General features: G+C 35.2%; 1 protein-coding gene across 4 annotated transcripts in view; it reads left to right on the top strand.

The window, feature by feature from the left end:
- Positions 1-21,861, top strand: part of Cdk14 (cyclin dependent kinase 14) — a 767,749-nt gene that overhangs the window by 537,432 nt on the left and 208,456 nt on the right. The gene's annotated exons all lie outside the window — the stretch shown is intronic.

The following is a 21,861-nucleotide window of genomic DNA, read 5'->3' as shown; positions in this document are numbered from 1 at the left end:
TTTTTCAATTTTTTATACATTTGTTGTAAAGATTACTGTGATCTGCCAGGCCCACTATTCTAAAATTAAAAGCATATTCAGGTTTTTAAAAGTCTGCAAAAAAATAAGTGTTCTATAGCCATATTATCTGGATTTAGCACCACCTTCTGTCTGTCACTTTTTAGGTATGTAGGTATGTGACCTTGGACAAGTGACTTACTTGGCTCTCTGAGCCTTAGTTTGCTCATGGGTGAATTGAGGGGTAAATTACCTCAAAGGTTGCTTTAAGGAATCATTGACTTGCTATAGAGTGTTTTTAGAACAATGCCTGGCATAGTAAATACACCATAAGTATACGTTACTATTTTTGGTACATCGTTTTTATGCCAGGTAATTTTATTCAGTAGGCTTTTATGTTAGCAAATTGTCCTATAAACCTAATATTTAAGTATGAAATCAGAACTAGACAAATTAGGTTTTTGTTGAAAGGATTTAAACTAAATACATTATAATAGCCAACATTACCATACTTTTCACTTCTTTGGTAAAAACCCCCTATGAAATCACTGAGGCAGATTTTAGTATGGCCTATGTGAAGAGACTTATTGGATTATCTTTTATTTAAGTTATTCAAGTACTATATCAAAGTGTAGTTTTCATATCATGTGTAAGAACCACGGTAGGGCATAGTGATAGTAATGCTATGAATTGAGACTTTATCACTAATGTGTTAACCTTGATGCCAACAGTAAAATGATAAGAAAAGGAGACTACAAACTAGGAAATTAAAGCACATGATTTCTTCCTGCAGTATCCTGTATCCCAGCAAGTCCCTGCACACTAACAGCAGGTGGCCAGTGGGAGAGTCCCTAACACAGAAGCCCTCATCAAAGTGTAGCTATTGATTTTTCTTCTCCCAGAAGCTGTCTTCATCCACTTCCTTTAATTTTATTGTATCTGATATTTATGGGTACCCACCCACAAATATTGAAAAGATTTCTTATGACTAGAAAAAATGTGTTTTTATAATGAAAAATTCCCATAATATTAAAAAGTATAAAAGCTGAAAAATTGTCCTTTGTCCTACTACTCAGAGAAAACCACATTTAGTATTTTGATATATTGTTTCCATACATTAAAAAATTGTATCTTGTATACCACTTTATAACTTGCTATTTTCGTCTAATACTATATAATGAACACTTTTAATTAAAAATAAATTTTGAAACCGATCATCATTTCTGATGACAGAGGAGTGTTTTTCATTGTATGGAGGAGACAGTGTATGAACAAGAGCAGCCTAATATCAATAACTTGTTACTCTAACAAAGTGCTGCCAGAAATAAACTTTGCATACCTATCCTACTAAGAATAATGATTAGAATCTAAGGTTTCTAATTCAATAAAATTTAATTTTCATAAATTTATTGACTGCTCTTATATACCTACCTCTTTATCTAAACATGTGAAAATCATTTTCCCAAGAACATCTCTTGTTTTCTTTGTCAGATTGTATTGAGACTGTCAATTTGCTCCTAAGCAAATTGAGCTTTCCCTACTAGGAAAAAATCATTAATATTTTATTTTCCATAGTACAAATGTACAGTTTTTTTGAGCATATTTTCTTTTTTCCTTTCACGCTTTTAATTTTCATTCACTTATTTTAAATAAAATTTTTACCAGTATTTTCTTAAAAATATAATAAACTTTTCCTTATATTTTGTTATTTTAAAAAATCAGTAGAGAGGGAATTTTAATAAGATATATCTTGAAGCATCCAGATTTTATGCTACAACCTATCTTCAAATGTTTAGTTTTTAAATTTATTTAAAGTTTAAGTATAATAATAACAATTCCACTGAATTATATTCTGAGAATAATTTTCTTATCTTACATTTCACTTAGCTTTTTTACTCCCTTGTGGCTATCAAACTATCAAATTGTTGGTGATTTGTTTTATGCTAAAATAATTAATTTTCCCATATTCAAAATCAGAAAACTTCGAAAGGAATCATATAGTTGACATAGTTTACTTTGTCAAAGTTTTGATTTGAAATACTTCTATAATCTAAGTGATTTCCAAAGGGTTGTACCTTGTTGAATTGCTTTTTCTATGGAGATTTCGCTATTATTTCTTAATTTTATGGCAATAGTTTTCTAATTTTATGGGTATTCAGAGACCTTTGGGCTATGACTATGCTTTTAATAAGCCATAGAAATAAATTATTATGAACTTCCCTTGGGATTATTGATACACTAAACTACTGTTTCCTCTTAGCATAGAGACCTTAAATGCACACAAGAATCATGATTGATGGCAATACTGCTTTCATTTACTGTAGCTATTTAACATGTGAAATGCTTTTTAAAATAAAATGCCCTTTGATAATTGGAAACTAGATCAGTTATATAAAATTTCTGCTTTAGAACTAAATGATGTTACATTTCACCCCGAAGAATTAGACAAAACAATCAAAATAAGAGAAATCTTAAAAACTTCTCTTGGCACTAATTGTAATCATCTTAAGTATTTTATTTTCTCTGTGGATTTGTTTACATTTACAAATGTTAGCTGTATATTACACAAGTAAAGTTTCTCAAGACTTGAATGATCATTGGAAGAGGAAATTTTTACAATGCCTTTCCTCAGTGACCTTTTATACCTGGTCTGAAGAGGGATGACTATTAAATCATTATAGAGATTATATTCGCTTTAACAGGCTTCTGATATAACCTGCCAGAGACTCCCTTCTAAAGTGGCAGTGGTATATCTGACTTCTAGTATAGTATTGCCAAGGAGATAATTGACTCTGAAAAGTAGGATTATTGTTTGTGTTTTAATACAGGGATTAAGTTTATTCATATGCCTGTGAACTGAATATAGATAGGTGGTTAATAAGTTTGAAGCACAAAATTAATAGCTCATTACCCAACATAACTAGTGTAATTAGCTCCCACACACTGAGTCTTTATAAAAATGTGGAAGGCAACAAAGATCCGTTAATAAAAGCCTTTGGAGGAAGGGAACATTTCACATTTTTAACAAATCCAGTGAATTCATTTTCCAAACATAATAATTGTGTGCATATATACAAGTTGGGTTGGTTTTGCTACAATTCGAGATTTCATCATTAAATTATTTTCTTTGAAATTGTGATGCTCATACTGCAAGAAAGGAAGGAAGGTGATAGAATTTTGACAAATTACATTCAATGCATTTTGAGTTGCCAAGTGAATAGGCACCTATTTCTCGAAGCAGCAACTCTCCTTTTTGGTGGAAAGAATGATTTATTTTCATTTCTTCAGCATAACCCATTTTAAAATGTGGCATGATGTATTGTGTGCACCTCCATTAGTTGCAAAAAATAAGCAGCAAATGCATTCCTTCAGGTGAGTATGTATTCAGAGTGACAAAATCACACCTAATAAAAAGACTTTGTATTCTAATCACATTGTTCCAAATTAAAAGTTCTACTTGGTGGAACCACGAGAATATGTATGTGTCTCTCTCACTTCAAAACAGCTGAACAAATGGCAGAGAGTGCTTGCACAGCTGTCTCAAAACTTTGGCAGTTGCTTCTGGGCTTGTGTGGCTCATGGCCCAAAGTATAGCAGTCATGACAGAGGGGTGGCATAATTCTGTTTTTCAGAACTGTTCTTTTTTCCTCTTTGAATGTTGATAATCCTGACAGTCTCACCTTTCCCTGCTGACCAGGTCTCCTGGATCAAATTGAATTTCCCAGTTCTTAGCCTATTTTGGCATTATTTGATTGGTACACTTGTCAAAATATCCCTCTTATCAATATAGATAAATAGATATCATATATATATATATATATATATATATATATATATATATATATATATATATATACACACATACATATGTATATAATTTATTTATCTATCTATATTTGTACACACACACATATACATACACACAATTCTGGGTGTGTTTGCACATGTGTATATGTATGTGTGTGAAAAGAATCACTAGCAACTTGGAAAGCCACTACTACTGGCTTCTTGAGTCTGATCCTTCCTTATGCCTCTGTGTTTTGCACTGAACTAACTGGAGAGAAATTCTCTGCAGACCCAGTTTCTGTCCTTGCTCCCTAGTATGGGTCTGTTTCCAGGGTCTTAGAACTGGAACCATGATCCTAACGTTTCATAGCAGGCTAGAGGAGTCTTGTAGAACATAAGTGGAAGCTGTCATTGCCTCCTTCAGGGGTTACTATCATCCAGGAGCAGCCACACTGTTAGGGTGTAATATTAGTATTACAGATTTGTACCATTACTACAATTGTTGGATTTGCTTTAGGTCAGTTTACTGTGCTACTTCAGCACTCTTTTTTCAGCACTAGGGGCTATGGTATGTAAAGGAATTATATGCCACAGTGCCAATAATGGAAAAAATTACCATGGCAGTCAAGGCAGGGGAACGAGGCATTCCTTAGCAATGAAGTCATGATTAATTGCTAAGCAATGATGAGAAGATGAAGACCAGGTAATAACAGTGGGTCTTATGTTAGTTTTAAAATACTGATTATAGGGGTAAATATTGGATTCTAATACTAGGTTCTTTGTTACTCTGAACAAATCACCTTTTCTAATAAAATGGTAGTTTCTATTTCTGCAAAGGGAAGATTTGAACTAAATGATTTCAATATTGTCTTGCAGTTCTAACCTTTCAAAATTCTAAAAATGCATGATAGTACAGGATTGTGTCTAAGGCCTGTGAGAGTTTAAAGAAGAAATTGCTTATAAAATTTTTGGTAAGCACTGAAGAAAGTATAAGATTGGAAGATTTGATAATAAAGTGAGAAAGGAGCCTTTTTTTTTGATCTTCCATCAATTATCATTTTTTATTCATAAATTGATTCTCAAGAAGTACCTACAGTAGGAGTCAGATAGTGGCAATTCTGTCCATTTTTTAAAATTAATTTTTCTTATTTATATATGACAGTGGAATGCATTACAATTCTTATTACACATATAGAGCACAGTTTTTCATATCTCTGATTGTATACAAAGTATATTCACACCAATTTGTGTCTTCATACATGTACTTTGGATAATAATGTCCATCACATTCTACCATCATTTATAACCCCATTCTCCCTCCCCTGCCTTCCCACCCCTCTGTCCTTTCTAGAGTTCGTCTATTCCTCCCATGCTCCCTCTCCCTACCTACTGTGAATCGGCCTCCTTATATCAGAGAAAACATTCGGCATTTGTTTTTTGTGGATTGGCTAACTTCACTTACCATTATTTTCTCTAACTCTATCCATTTACCTGCAAATGCCATGATTTTATTCTCCTTTATTGCTGAGTAATATGTATATATGAAATTATGCTGCTATAAACACTGATGTGGCTGCATCACTGTAGTATGTATTTGTTGATTGATTGTATATCCTCTTCTGAGAAATGTCTGTTTAGGTTCTTGGCCCATTTATTAATTGGGTTATTTGGTTTTTTTGGTGTGTAGCTTTTTGAGTTTTTTATATACACTAGAGATTAGTGCTCTATCTGATATGTGGGATAAAGATTTACTCCCAAGATGTAGGCTCTGTATTCACCTCACAGATTGTTTCTTTTGCTTAGAAGAAACTTTTTAGTTTGAGTCCATCCCATTTATTGATTCTTGATTTTAATTCTTGTGCCACGGGAATCTTATTAAGAAGGTTGGGACCTTATCCCACATGATAGAGATTAGGGCCTACTTTTTCTTCTATTAGACTCAGGGTCTCTGGTTTTATTCCTAAGTCCTTGATCCATTTTGAGTTGAATTTTGTGCATGGTGAGAGATAGAGATTTAATTTCATTTTGTTGCATATGGATTTCCTGTTTTCCAAGCACCATTTGTTGATGAGGCTGACTTTCCTCCAATGCCTGTTTTTGGCACCTTGGTATAATTTAAGATAATTGTAATTTTGTGGGTTGGTCTCTGTCCTCTATTCTTTACCATTGGTCTACCAGTCTGTTTTGGTGCCAATACCATGATGTTTTTATTACTATTGTTCTGTAGTATAGTTTAAGGTCCGGTATAGTGATGCCACCTGCTTCACTCTCCCTGATAAGGATTGCTTTAGCTTTTCTGGGTCTCTTATTTTTCTAGATGAATTTCATGACTGCTTTTTCTATTTCTATGAGGAATGTCATTGGGATTTTGATCAGAATCGCATTAAATCTGTATAGTGCTTTTGGTAGTGTGGTCATTTTGACAATATTAATTCTGCCTATCCAAGAGCAAGATAGATCTTTTTCTCTTCTAAGGTCTTCTTTGATTTTTTTCTTTAGGGTTCTGTAATTTTCATTATATAGATCTTTTACCTCTTTCGTTAAGTTGATTCCCAAGTATTTTTTTAAGGCTATTGTAATGGGGTAATTTTCCTCATTTCCCTTTCTGAGGATTTATGCATGCTGATTTTATACCCTGCTACTTTTCTGAGTTCATTTACTAGTTCTAGAAGTTTTCTGGTGGAACTTTTAGGGTCCTCTAGGTATAGACTCATATCATCAGCAAGTAGTGCCAATTTGAGTTCTTCTTCTCCTATGTGTATCCCTTTAATTTCTTTTGTCTAATTGCTCTGGCCAAGAACTATGTTAAATAGAAATGATGAAAGAGGGCATCCCTGTCTTGTTCCAGTTTTTAGAGGGAATGCCTTCAAGTTTTCAGAATATTACGTTTAGAGAAGTAAATTAAAAAATTAAAGATAGTGTGAGAATAAGTAAAAATCACCTCTCAGAGATAACCAGTGTTTAAATATTTTTGTATGTTGTCTTTTTCTAGTTTTTCACAGTGGAGTACATAATAAATTTGTGATTATGTATTCATCTTCTCTTTACTTTATATTATTTAATTTTATTTTTATTTCTTGATGCTAGAGAATCAAAAATAAAGGGGGTGACAGTACTAAGTGGTACTAGGGATCCTCATGATAATTGTAATTTTGTGGGTTAGTCTCTGTGTCATCTATTCTGTACCATTGGTCTACCAGTCTGTTTTGGTGCCAATACCATGATGTTTTTGTTACTATTGCTCTGTAGTATAGTTTAAGGCTAAACTCTGTACTACACTTTAAGAAAGGCTCTAGCCCTTTCTCTTTGTTTTAAGTAGGGAGCAATTTTAAGTAATTAGTGTGTACTTGGAAATATTATCTTAATGATAGTATAATATTTTATAAATGTGCTAACATATTCTCCAATTAATAGATAATTTGCTTTGGATTTTTATGCTAAGTAATGCTATGGTGAACTTACTCAAATATTCATTTATTCAGCAAAGTTAATAGACAACTATTCTTTGCCAATCACTTTGTCTACAGGTGGTAGCACAAAGCACATCTTAAAACTGTGGTTAACTGAGCTGCATTTGAAAAGCTTCCAGAAAATCAAATCAAAAGAATGTTGTTCCCAAACGTTTATGTTTTGGTTAATGTAAGGAAAGAAAGGAGTCAAGGATAACTTAAAAGTTTCAAGTTTGGGAAACTAGGCGATTAATGAGGTCATTTCAAATAATGGGCACATTAAAAAGGAGAACCAGTGAAAGTAGATGAGGAAGAGAACTCAAGGTAATGGCCTTCATGTCTTTATAGGTGATCCCAAAGAAGATGTTCAGTATACAAGTCATATACAACAGCATTAGGAGAAAGATGGAAATCAAAATAGACAATTGCTGAGTGTCTCTTTTCATAAAAGAGATGATCTCAGACTTCACTCATTCTTGGATCATGAGAAGGTGGTTGGATAATGCAGTGGAACATGGCTTAAACTTTAGGGGATACTCACAAGTTGTGGGAATAGAGTAGGATTGGGGAGCCAGACCAGGAGTGTCAGTGCAGTGAATCAGGTCAAGGAAAGAGTGACAGTAAGAAGTGAATGATAATAAGGAAGAAAAAAAAAATCCCTCACTTGAGGGAGGATATACATCAACTTGAGGCTGTTCATCTAGTGTGGGGGAGGAACAAAACCACAGCCCCTTTGTCCGCATGGTCTGCACCAGGCCCATACTGTGTCTGGCATGCTGTATGTGTTCAGTAAATGCTGAAGCCCAGGAAAAGAGAAGATTGTTCTGCCAAAGAAATGTGAGAGACAACACAGAAAACACATCTGGGTTTCATTAGAAAAGTGTGAACCTCTCAAGTTTTTTCAAAGGAGACCTGTGATTCTCCTCAGTGTCTCCGTGATGCTGGAGCCTCAGAGGAAGGCACAATTTCAGGCCATCCAACTTTTGGCTCTACCTTTATTAAGATTTTATATATAAAAGGAATCCTGCTGCCAAAAGAAAGAGTGAATGTCCCTGGACTAATGACATCTTAAGGTCCTCCCTTTCAGGAGTTCTATGAGAAAGGAAAATAAAAAAGGTCCATGTGGAAAAAAAAATGTTGAAAAAAAAATCCAGTGAAATTGAAGATGTTAGAGAAATAAATATTGGGGAGCTCACATATGTAGACATTAGATAGATGTTCTAATAAGGAAAGTTTTGTGCTTCCTAAACTAATAGAACTGTAGGGAGAAAACTTCAGTAGGATCATTTGTATTGAGAAAAGATGAGAACAGTGGGCTCCCATAAAGAATGACTACTTTTTGAAAAGAAACTTCTGTTAGAAGACAAGCTGTCTATTATGTAGAGATTTGAATTAGCTTACATAGCTAATTTTTTGGCTCCAAGTTTTTTTAAATTACAGTATTACAAACTTTGTGTAGAATGTAAAATGGGAATACTTCATTTAAATAATTTTCTCATAAAAGTATTAATTTCTTTAACATATATTTATTATGGGTCTACTCTGTGCTAAATACTCTTTCTGTGTTCTGTGGATACAGCAGTGCACAAAACAAAGCCCCTGTTGTTATAAAACTTAAATTCTCTTAAATGAAACTGCAAGAGATGCTAATTTATGTAACATGTTCTGGGAAGGTATCTTTGAAGGTGATAACTTGTTCATGGAAGGTCATGGGACACAGACACAAAGATACCAGGGATCAGAGCATTTCAGGCATGGAAAATAGTTAATGATAATAGTATTAAAATGAGAGTTCTCCATCCTAAGTTTGCTATATTGAGGATCATTCTTAATGGTGACCAAGGTGATTTTTAATGCTGCTGTTACTCTGGCTTCTTTATACAAAGCATTTCTTACCTGGGAAGTGTTTGCTGTGTGAAGCATTCAGTTCCTGTCTATGGTACTGATCACATTAGGTGGAGTGAACCAACAAAGAGAGCTTACAGCACATCTGAAGCAGCTTCAAGTCAGAATCATGCAGAGGCTAGAGATTCGGGCTTTCTGAGTTAGTTCAGCATGAGAGTTCATAGAAGAAGATGGGAAATGTTTCTGTTTGGGAGAATGGATGATGGTTCAGAGAAAAGAACAAGAGAAATAATTTCAGACTACAAAGAAAGCCCAAGAGCACTGTTTTTTGTTTGTTTGTTTTTTAAAGTTAGAGTTTCAAGAAGGAAAGGATCAACTGCTTCAGATACTGCAGCAAGGGCAGTGAAGGCTGCTGCTGAGACAAGGCCACTGTGGGTAACTCTGAATGACTCTGAGAGAGTCATTCCAGGAGTGTTGGATGTATGCAGCCTCATTATAGCCTCATAACATGTGAGTGGATGGTAAAGAATTGGAAGACACTGAGCAGAGATCACTTTGAGAATTGAATGAAGAGGATTGAAGTCACTCTGAGGATATTTTTCAATCAATATTTATGATCTGTGGTATGTCATATTTTTTAAAGAAATGAAGACTAGGATATTTGTAAGGTAAGGGACACTTAACATGTAAGAAGACATGTTTGATGGATCAAGGTATTGGAGCAAGCTCAAGAGGATAGACGGTGGAGATGGTGCCTTGACATGTAGATGAGAAGGTTTTCCAAAAGATGAAACAGGTGGGGAAGGAAGAAGAGGAAATTTGAATAAATAGTATTGAGAAGAAGAAAGGGCTTTGTGGGTAACATGATCTGCCTGATTCTTAAATGAAAGTGGGGTCAGCAGAGTGATGTGCATGTAGGGAGCATATGTTTGAGAGACTGTGTTATATTCAAAATGCTGGTACAAAAACAAATGATTTGTAGCCATAATGTGATGACAAGAGGAGTAGTTGCTGACTACCTTCTCTGATGTTTTAAAATCTATTGTTGATTTGAACATTACAATAGGAATAGAATGCCATATTTCCAATTGCTCTAATTTGTAATTTGTGCTTATTAATATAGGATTACTTTTAGCTACATCATCCTCCCTACAAATATTTTCCAGTTATAGTTAGTAGCTTTTTACCAGAAACTTTTCTATCTTACATTTAAGTTTTGAAATTCTTTTAATCGAATATATCTGTTTTATATTACCATTTTGTCTGTACATTAATTTATTGTTAGTATATGATGACTTCCTGGCTATTCCAGTTATCTCTTATCATGCAACCACCTCAAAATTGTATCAGTAACAAACCTTTAAAAAAAATCTTTTCATGATTTTAGGGTCAGTAACTCATAAAAGGTTGGCTGAGTGATTTTTGACTTGGGTAGCAGACAAATGGAGGCTACAGCCAGATCAATCAGGAGTTAGAAGAGCTGGGGACTGGCCAGACATCTCTGTCTTTATCATCATAGAGTCTTAGGTCCTCCGTGGGTTCTTTCCATGTGGGCTAATTTGGGCTTCTTTATGTCATGACAGTTCGGCTGTGACAGTGGGTGTCCCAAGAGGACCAGGTGGAACTGCGTGCCTTCCCTTAACTCAATCTCGGAAGTCATACAGTAACTCTCTGTTGGTCAAGCCTTTCACAGACTCATCCAAAGTCAAGGGCAGGGGACATAGAACCCAGTCTAGAAGGGAGATGTGTCAAGAATGATGTCCGCATTTTAACCGCCATACTAACCATGTAAATTTTCACTAATGTATATATTACCTTGTCAGGCTGATAAACAGCTTGTGAGATGGAGTGGAGGGGGGAGCCAGCAAACAATTTTATCAAGTTCCTAAATTATTTCATATTTTTCCCATATTCATTAAACCCATTACAATGCCGTTTCCCATGGTTAATATGAAAGGATTAATTGTTGATATTACTTGGAGGGCTGTGAGTTTCCCTCATTCAGTCACCCTCCCTTTTTCACTAACAAATTCACAGATGTGTCAGACAGATAGAGGTGGCAAGACACTGCCTTGGTGTGACATACCTGGGGCAGGTGACAGGGTGATAACACTTTTTTGTCAAGTCCCAGAAGATCATCCATAAGCAGATGTTAATAACTCATATTCTGTATTAAAATCTTTTCTTTGATTTGTAAAGTTCATCCACACGTAAGAATGTCGCTTATCTTATGTAGGGACCATCAGAGTAGCTGCCAATGAACACCCCTCCTGCTGTTGATGCCCTGTGTAAACAACCTTTCCTTCAGTGTGGCCTGGACCTGGTGACTTGATTCTAATAGAATAGGGCAGAAATGAGGCAGTATCACTTCTGACACTAGGTTACAGAAAGTTTGTTACTTCCTTCTGGTATCTTGATAATAGATGACTGTTATTGTGTACACAAGCAAATAAAGATGTGTAGTCATCATACACCAGCCCCATAACTTCTTATCTCTCCTGATTACTCAATTAACATTATGTTTCCCACTTTCATGCTGCAGCCTGCCTTTTCTTATTCTGAAGACTCTGCTCTCAAGTGTAAGTCTGTCTAGGCCATTAATCTTTTTGTGGGACATGATTTCATTTAAAACCTGACCTTGCATCATCTCCTGCCCAAACCCCTGCAAGAAAAGACGCCTAATCCAAGCACTCTCTCCTCAATTGATCTCTCATGTCTCCTTATTATGTAATTTGATAAAAAGCTAGAGATATTTGATTATAATTTCTATAACATAATCTACCCAAGTCATTGGAGCACATCCCTTAGAGAACAATTTTATTATAAGTCAGGTTAACAGATTATCTAACCTTAAAGGTGAATTTGTCCTCTATCTCACATTTTGCTTTGATGGTGACAGGCATACATTTTCCAGATAGTCTCTATGCTATGATTTTGTATCCTTCCTAAAATTTTTTTTTGTGAATTTAGTTGCACTGAGAGTGTCAAAACTGTGTATTTTAAATGTACCATTGAATGAATTTTTCTTAGTATAGTGCACAATCTAAATCTAGGGTTCTGTTATTTTTTAATAGCATTAGATAGAAAAATTATCAGAGAATGTGAGTCTCTGCTTGGGAGTAGATTCTCCTCCAGGAAAAAAGCAAGTGTCAGTCTGAACTTCCTTTACCTATCATGTCGACCAATCCCTGTAAAGATGCAAGATTTAGTTTGGGGGTACATCCTGCATTATCAAACCCTAATGCTTGCCTGGTATTCCTCTTTCTTTATCTCTAATGTCTATAACTCATCACTCCAAATACTAGACCTGTCCCCTCTCACAGTGTATATTTCTCTGACTTCCCAATAGAGGCTCTCTCTGCTCCTGGACCTCTGGTCTGTTGACCCAAACCCCTCTGCCGTCTCCCTTCAGTTTTGACTTTGCACTGCATTTGTTTTTGTTCTTATTCTCTGACAGAGTTTAGGATTTGAGAGTAGGGGTTGGAAAGGAGAGGAGTGCTTTGTGTGGAAAAAATTTTGTTGTGCACTCTGACACTGTTCAGATAGTGACTTGTGATGATGGAATTATTGCAAAGGCCAAGGATATTTCTTGAACTTCTCTGCTCCTTTTAAAATTCATCTTTTTAGAGAATTCTGTGGAGATCACTTTAAGAATCATTTTAAAAGATTAAAAAAATGATTTTCCTTCTTTTATTTGTTTTAAAATAATAAGGGCGGGGACTGTGGCTCAATGATAGAGCACTTGCCTGACATGTGTGAGGCACTGGGTTCCATCCTCAGCACCATATAAAAATAAAATAAAGGTACTGTGTCCACCTATAACTAAAAAAATCACATATTAAAAAATAGATAAAGGTTTGGTTTTTCCCTTATTTTCTCCCTTTTCAGTTGTAATAATATAGAAATCTGTAGTAGCAGATAACATTTAACATTCTCATTCAAAGTTCATCTTATTGAAGTTCAATAGAGCAAATTACTCTCCATTTGCTCTAAGAAATGTTCAGTACTAAAAATGTTTCATGTTTGCCAGGTGGAAAGTAAATAGCTGTAAGATGTTAATGAAACCTTTTTTGGAAGTAATGTTAGGCTCATTTTATGCATCCCATCTCTTTTGTGACAAAATGTCTATGTCTCATACAGAATAGTGATGTGTGCATATTACAGTTGGTTATTGACTCTTGGTGTGTGATTTAGTTCATTTAGCAGTTGTGTCCTCAATATGCCCAACTAAGTAGACTTTTTGTTTTGTTTTTGTTATTTTTAATTAATTAATTTATTTTAATTAGGTACATATGACAGCAGAATGCATTTTTATTCATTGTACACATTTGCATCACAACTTTTCATTTCTCTGGTTGTACACAGTGTAGTGTCGCACCATATGTGCAGTCATATATGTACCCAGGGTAATGATGGCCATCTCATTCCACCATCTTTCCTGTCCCCATGCACCCTCCCTATCTCTCCCTCCTCTTTGCCCAAAGTTCCTCCCTTTTTCCCATTAGTGCCTCCCCTACAGATCAGCATCCACTTATCTGAGAGAACATTCAACCTTTGGTTTTTTGGGGATTGGCTTACTTCACTTAGCATTATATTTTCCAACTTCATCCATTTACCTGCAAATGCCATAATTCTATTATCTCTTAATGCTGAATAATATTCCATTTTGTGTGTATATATATACCTCAGTTTATTTATCCATTCATCTATTCATCTAGTTTATTTATCCATTCATCTATTCATCTAGGTTGCTTCCACAGTTTAGCTATTGTGAATGGAGATGCTATGAACATTGATGTGGCTGTGTTACTATAGTATGCTAATTTTAAGTCCTTTGGGTATAGACCGAGGAGTGGGATAGCTGGGTCAAATGGTGGTTCCATTCCAAGCTTTCTAAGAAATCTTCATACTGTTTTCAAGATTGGTTGCCCCAATTTGCAGTCTGACCAGCAATGTATGATCCTTTCCCCCACATCCCCACTAATATTTATTGTTGTCTCTATTCTTGATAACTGCCATTCTGACTGGCGTGATATGAAATCTTAGAGCAGTTTTGATTTGCATTTCTCTAATTACTAGATATGTTGAATATTTTTCCATATATTTGTAGATCGATTGTACATCTTCTTCTGAGAAGAGTCTGTATGGCTCCTAAGCCCATTTATTGATTGGGTTGTTTGTTTTTTTGGTGTTAAGTTCTTTGAGTTCTTTATATATCCTGAAGATTAGTGCTCTATCTGATGTGTGTGTGGCAAAAATTTGTGCCCAAAATGTAGGCTGTCTGTTCTCCTCATTGATTGTTTTTTTGCCGAGAAGAAGCTTGTTAGTTTGAGTCCAACCCATTTTTTAATTCTTGATTTTATTTCTTGCACTTTAGGAGTTTTGTCAAGGAAGTTGGGGCCTAATCTGACGTGATGAAGATTTGGGCCTCTAAGTAGACTTTGATGAATGTCTGTTTTAAAAAGTTTGACAGACTTTCATTTGGATTTTCTTGGTAACACCACTGGGACTGCTACTCTGAGGGAATAAGGAAGCTAAAATCATATAGGCACTCAAATTGATCTCAGGTCCTTTTTAATTTTCATCCTAATATTGAAAATTATTTTCAGATAAAAATAATTGAGAAGTGCATAGAATAGTCCAATTCATAATTTTGATTTTTGTGATACATCACAGGTCAAATTCAATATGAAATTATAAAGGCATTAACTTTAAGGAAATTATAACCCTCTCTCTAGAAAAATAAATAAATAAATAGATGTGATCATTTTTTTGTTTCTTTCCAAATATTTACTTCAGTTTTTTTTTTTTTTTTTTTTTTTTTGCAATCAATTAAAACAATGATGCTATATGGAAAAATCTGTATCTTCCACTCAATTTTGCTGTGAACCTAAAACTGCTCTAAAAAATTAAAATTCATTTAAAAAACTGATGTAGATGGAGGAGAATACTATCTGCAAAATTCATTCTCTTCTTCTGAACTAATGGTAAGATTCCCCTTACCACAAGTTTTATCTTCTTCTGCCAGTGAGAGACAGTGTTGAAGGGAATAGGCACTTAGGCAATAAAAATATTTTTGCCTTGCAATTTAATGAAAGCTGTGATAGGTGGGGTAGGGAAATGCAATGGTAAGGAAATACCAGACTATGCAGCAATGGGACAAACAGTGTAGTCACACCACCAAGTTGAGACATGGAAAACCTACAGTCAGTACCCTGAGAATAGGGGCCAGGGTGTAAGAATGTCCGCTAATGAACTTTCTTCTTCTAGTGTGCTTTAGTTGGTATGAGTTGGGTAAAGTGGGAGCATTTGCTTATTTGAGCAGATCTGTATCAACTTTCTTTCAAAAAAGCAAAAAGATACACCATCATATTATTTCTTGCACAAAGCTCAGTGACTTTAATAAGTAAAAAGGTTTTAGCTTTGCATTTTTAGAGAGTGGTCTGTGTTCAAACGAATATTTTATGACTTTCACAATATTGACAAACTATTCTGTCTCAGTCACCATCCTAGCACTTCTTTGATGTTTCTGAAAAAAAAAAAAAAAAAAAAAAAAAAAACACTGAGTGAGCCATGCAATTGAAATAGTTTCCCCCCCTGTACTAATCCATGTTTCTTTAACCTCTAGTTTCTAAAATAATGATTTTGTTTATTTTTGTTTTGTTTTGTTAAAATTATGATTTTGATAAGATTGATCCTTTGTAGCATTTGTTTTGCTTTGTTTTGATGTACAACAGATTTTGTGTTTCCTCTTACCTTTGACTTGCCCTGCACCCATGCACCCATTGGCCTGCAGTCCAAGTATGAGTTTGATCAATACCAGCAATCTAACCTATAATTTGCATTTAGTATTCAAAACCTCACATCAGAATTAAAAGATCTACAAGTCAGTTTTCAATAAACTACTTGCATTTCACTGCCCAGAATTCTACCATCTTTTCTCATGTGATAATGCCCCAGAAGCAGCTGTTCACCTTCTCACTGACCTGCACACCTACTCCAGTCATTTCCACCATGTCATCTAATGAGCCAAGCCTTATGTTTATAGTGTTGGGATAGGATTCAAGGATGTACTGGACAGACATGGCTGTTCCTTTAAGATTCCAAGATCATTTTGATGTCATTGTTCACTAAGGCATTGCTATAATGACAGAGTTCTCTTTTTTTTTTTTTTCTTGCACATAACCTGGATTATGTTTTGGTACTTTTTATGCTTTAAGGCTGTCTGTGATAATATGTAGGGCACATTTTAGAAAGTAGAAAATGAAAGACGAAAATAAAAATTTAAGAGACTCTTAATCTCTTAGTAAAAGGAGACATCCCAGTGAAGTCTTCACACTTAATGACATCTTCAGAAGAGTAAGGGGAGTTACTTAAAACACTTCTGTATCCTCCTGAAACTTTATAAGGAGATTAGCAAATTAAGAGGATTATAGTTGGAAAAATCAACACATTTCTAAATCTCCATACTTCATTGCATAAAGTTTATGAGAGCAAGCTAGCCATATGTCAGATCTGTTTTCAGAACTGTGTAATTAAATCAGAAAAAGAGTAAAAATCGGCAGGACAAGTATTGGTTTTTTGTTTATTATTGCTGTCATTCTTTTTGGTCTGAGGATCTCAAAGCTCTTCTAGATAATGTTTCCCTTTATGCTTTTCAACAGCTTTGGTTAGAAATGTTTCTTTTTCTCTTGTTCTAGTTCATCTATTTATGATAAAATTTTATCACAATGAAATAAATTTTTAAATATTGTGGAGAATCAATACACTGTCTAGGGTGACAGATTAATTACCTTCTTTCCCCCTTCAGGGAGCCCAGTAAAGATTTGAAGATGTATCATTGCTGATAGCTTACCCCAAAGGTCTGTTTGTTCCACCAAAAATAATGAAAAAAGGAAATTTGGTCCTGCTACTGGCTCTCAGGATACATAGGTTTGATAATGCTAGGCTGTCGTCTCAGATGATAAGATAAAAAAAATTCACTCAGAGAAGAAAGAAGAAAGCAAACGATGAGATTTTATCCACAGTGTGCTGCAGCTTAACCTGCTGGATAAATATTACAGTGATAATGGGACTATAATATGAAGGTACCTTCAATAATAGCTCCACTTTTTACTTCTTTCTTTTTATGGGAAAGGCAATACTTTTCTTTGAAATGTGAATGAATAAATTGAGAGTTTCTTTTCATCCTATTTCTCTTCCGTTTACTTCTGTCTAGTATTTAATTAATTCCATGGAAACTCCAGGGGGAAAATCATAGCTATGTTGTAGTGATTTGTATATTCATTCCATATCAGTGTTTGAGAAACAAAGTTGGCTAACCTGAATACCCTGTGCTACCTCCATTAAAATAATTTTTTCATGTAACTGTGGCTGGCAGAGGTTGAACCTAGTTGCAATTCTCAAAGCTCCTTCTCTTTGCATTACATTGTGTTTAAGCCCAGTATAAGTAAAATAATTTAATCATTTGTAATAAACGTATGGAACTTATAGTTCCAAGAAGTGATAGTATTGTGTTTTACATCTTAGATGCCCCCCAAAAATACATGTGTGAGACAATGCAAGAACATTCAAAGGTGGTGAAATAATCCCTAATGGGAATTGAGTGAGTGGTAACTGAGGGCAGGTAGGGTGTTGCCTGGAGGAGGTGGGCATCTGGAATGTGCCTTTAGGATATTTATTTTGTACCTAGTGAATGAAGTGTCTCTTTGCTTCCTGATGTGATGCCCTGAATCACTTTCCTTCACCACACTCTTTTCTCATGCTGTTCTTCAGGCCTGAGGAATGAATTTGGCCATCTATGAACTAAGACTTCTGAAACAGTGAGCCCTAAAATAATTTTTTGCTCCTAAAATTGTTCTTGTCAGATTTTTTGGTTGCAGCAGCAAAAAAGCTGACTAAAACAGATAGTAAATATGGAAGTGTGTCAAGGATTTTTTTAGATAAATTCTGGAATAAAAGTTCATGATCTCTAGACTAGTTGCTGAAAGAACCGACTTCTACTTCTCTATTTGTAACTGGACTGCTTAAGGAGGGTTCAATTTCTTCACCTAGAGAAGGAGGTTAGAGGAATCATAGCTTTGAGTGAAAAAGGAAGTTTAATAGTATAATTCCTTTTTAAAATTAAATTTCACCAATAATTTTTAGACTCCTAAATCTCACCTGCTTGACTCCTTCCCCTACCTCCCAGGTGTGCTTCTAAGAAAGTACAGGACTCAGAGGAACATACTATGAAAACCACTAGATCAAATGATCTTTGTGGTATCATTTCCAAAACTGTTATTTTTTTCCACAGTAGTAATTTTTGTTTTAATATCTCTTATACATTTATAAATTAATGTTGTTAAGATCCTTTTATATCTCAATACACTGTTCTAAATGTATTGTCTTCATTAAAATATTAATCCCTGTCTGCTGAATTCCTTTAGCAATTTAATTATTTAGATCACTTTGTAGTATAGGTAGGTATTTTAATCCCAAAGCAATTTTTTCCCATCATTTATGATGTAAATTTCCTTTCACAAAAGCTTATTTATAGACTAATTCAAAAAGTATTTATTGACTATCTACTTTATGTCAGTTACTCTGTTAGAACCTAGACCATTAAAATAAATAGGACATTATCTCTTCCTCCAAGTACCTAATGGTGTGCCATGGAGAAGGCTAGGCAGCAGATGGTTATAATACCATGTGGTAAATTCTGAGTCAGCCCTGTATGTCCAGCATCGCTATTAGTCCTTCCTCTTGGATGTTCAATAACAATATCAGATGAAATCCATCCAAATATAAGAATTGTTTTTAATTTTTACCCTTTCTTTGTCCTGTGCACCAAATCTATTAGCAAGCTTAATTAGTTCTAGTTCTCAAAAAGATATTGAATTGACTCACAGTTCTCCACTGTGCTTGTCCATGTCACCATGATATCTCAACTGGTCATTGTGGCAGGCTTTGTCCTCTCCCCATCCCTTACAATACTCCTCTCCTTTCCAAATGGCAACCAAAGTGAAATAATTAGCATATCAATTTGCCTATTTCAAAAGAGGCAAAAATGACATGTCTTAGAAAATAGATGGTTTCTTTCTTTTATGTGTAATGCAGGCTAGTGGGTGTCCTATGGCTGTGTTCCATGAGGTCACCCTGTTTGTTATATCTGGCCCCTCTCTTTCCTTGGGTATCATCATTATTCACTTGGTTGAAGCTGAGTAACCACCACAGCATCAAGTTTCAGGCATCTAGCAACTGCTTCTCAGGGGCATGAAGAACAAGTTGCATTTTGTCCAGAATCCTGGAAAATGTTTAGAAAAGGATGATTATGAGACTGTGTCACCATGTGTTCAGAGAAAATTCATTAGGCATGATGCTTTAATGAAGAAAACAGAAAATACCTATAAGTTAACTCTCACACAGAGAGATTATTTTACATTGTCTGATTATGTTAATCCCCACAGTAACAGTTTCTAATAACTTTAATTTTATATTTTAATAACTGTGCTTTGATTAAAAGACCGAATAGATCCTCCAAACACAGCATATCAAAATATATGAAATAAAGCTAAAGCAGTACTTTGAGGGAAATTTATAGTATTAAAAACTAATACTGGAAAACAGGAAATTTTAAAATCAATGACTATATGTCTATAGTATCAAGCAGAAGAAAGAAGCAAATTAAATCAAAAGCAAGCAGAAAAAAGAAAATCAGTATCAAAGAAGAGATATATAAAATTGAAAACAATGGAGTAAAGTAAAAGCTGTTTTAAAAAATGATTAGTGGAGCAGCAAATATTGAGTCAAACTGATCAAGAAAAGAAGAGGAGACCCATATTGATAGCATGGGGAAAGAAAGAAATCATCATAGCCACTGGATGGCAGAGAACCCCTGGGCTAGAGCTGATCCACAGCTACAGAACAAATACTGGTAGCATGTAACTGCAAGCTAGACCTAGCTGCTAGGAGCCTCCGTTTTGGTGCTGGTGGGCCCAGGGAGGTGGACAAAGCATGTGAGCAGGAAATCCACTCCTGGGTCTGGTAAGCTGAGGCTGGTAGATAAACAGGGAACCGCTGCCTAGGGCTGGCAAGCTGGTAGGTGAGCGCCTACCCCTGGATTCTTCCTCCTCCGTGGTTCCTCCAGCATCATCTGCTTAACAAGGCTTAACATCAGATCTGCTGGCAAGAGAGAAATATTCCAGTATCACAAGGAGGCAATGGGAAATACTCTTGGGGCTAAATGACATATAGCAGAAACAGGAGAGATTCATTAAAAATTTCAAAGACTGTTTCCTTCTCAATCACATGTGAGTATATATAATTTTAGTATTAACCAACAGAGAATGAAATCAGTCTTGCACATCATGAGTCAAAGGTTACAACTCCAAGTCCAGGCAACTTGTGGTTAGAGAGCCGTAGAATATAAACAATTTAAACCCATTTGTTACACTTCAATGAAATGACACAGTTTGGCAGAATTTTAAGGTTTATGATTTCACATTCCTGGGTGTGACCACTGTATCATTCTCTCACAGAATTAGCATCTCTAATTAATATTATGTAAAACAGAGGCCTGTGAGGCAGGGCCATAGGAGACCTTTCCTTGTGATGCAAATAGTATTTTTAGGACCAAACTGGATTTTTCTTTTAGGGTCCACATGGCACTTAACAGATGGTTATGTGGGCGGTTGTGGTTTAAGATCTGAAGTAGTTCATAAAGACACCCAGCCTTGTCCCTGTCCCACCCTAGAGGCAGCCATGGCCACAGGCTAGTCCTAAGAACTTTGCAGCAAGATGGTGTCAGCCATCCCTGTGGGCGGACACAGTTGGACTCTCAGACGGGCAGGGCCCTGGACTCCAGGATGGCTGGGAACTCAGCCTGCTGGCTTTGCTCAGAATTAGCATAACCATGTCTATGTTAATCTGAAAAAGAACTTACAGTTTTTCCTCCCATAGATACTTTAGTTCTTAGAGATGTAGCTCTAATGTTGAGACTAACTTTCCCCAAAGGGTCCCTCTTCTAATTGTCCACTAATATTTCATTCCACCTGCTAATTATCCAGAAATTTGGACCCTGTATGGTTAAGAGTGGGGTGGAAGGGGACAAAAAGCCACTTTAACATGTGCACTTTTTTCCCCAAAAAAATACTCCATATTTTCCTTGATGGAAATTACTAACAACACTTGTGTTACCAAATTCATTGTCTTCATTTGATCACATTCGATTTTTCTAAAGCATTGTTCTCTACAGTGATATCCTGTTCAACTTAAATTTATTTCATTTTCTTTTTTTTTTTAACTAAAGTAAAAAGTATAGATAATCCCACTAGATTTAGTTTGTAAATTCAGAAGTTAATCTTTTTCCTGGTAAATTTCTTTAAATTTCCATGCATATTCCTTCTTTATTCCTTTGTAATCATTCATATACATAGTGTTTGTGAGTGGTATGTCTCAGTAAAAAACGTTACAAAACTGTTTCCAACTTGCTTTTAACTCCCAAATCATCCATTATTTTACATAAATCTTCATTTTGTTTTAACAGCTGCACGGTGGTCCATTCTGTGCTTGTACATATTTGGTCCACCTACTCATGACAATTTAAGTTGTTCACCAGTTTGTTTTTAATATTTTTTAGGTATTGATGAACCTTTATTTTATTCATTTATTTATTTGCAGTGCTGAGAATGCTAAGCAAGCACTCTACCAATTAGCCACAGCCACAGCCCTCACCAGTTTTTTTACTATCATAAAAGGACAAGACTGCTGAGGTAGCAGCATCCTTCTTCATACTTGAAGCTTT

This window comes from Marmota flaviventris, chromosome 1 (genome assembly GCF_047511675.1).
Source record: "Marmota flaviventris isolate mMarFla1 chromosome 1, mMarFla1.hap1, whole genome shotgun sequence".
Classification (NCBI taxonomy): domain Eukaryota; kingdom Metazoa; phylum Chordata; class Mammalia; order Rodentia; family Sciuridae; genus Marmota; species Marmota flaviventris.
This window is presented reverse-complemented; position numbering and strand designations above follow the sequence as displayed.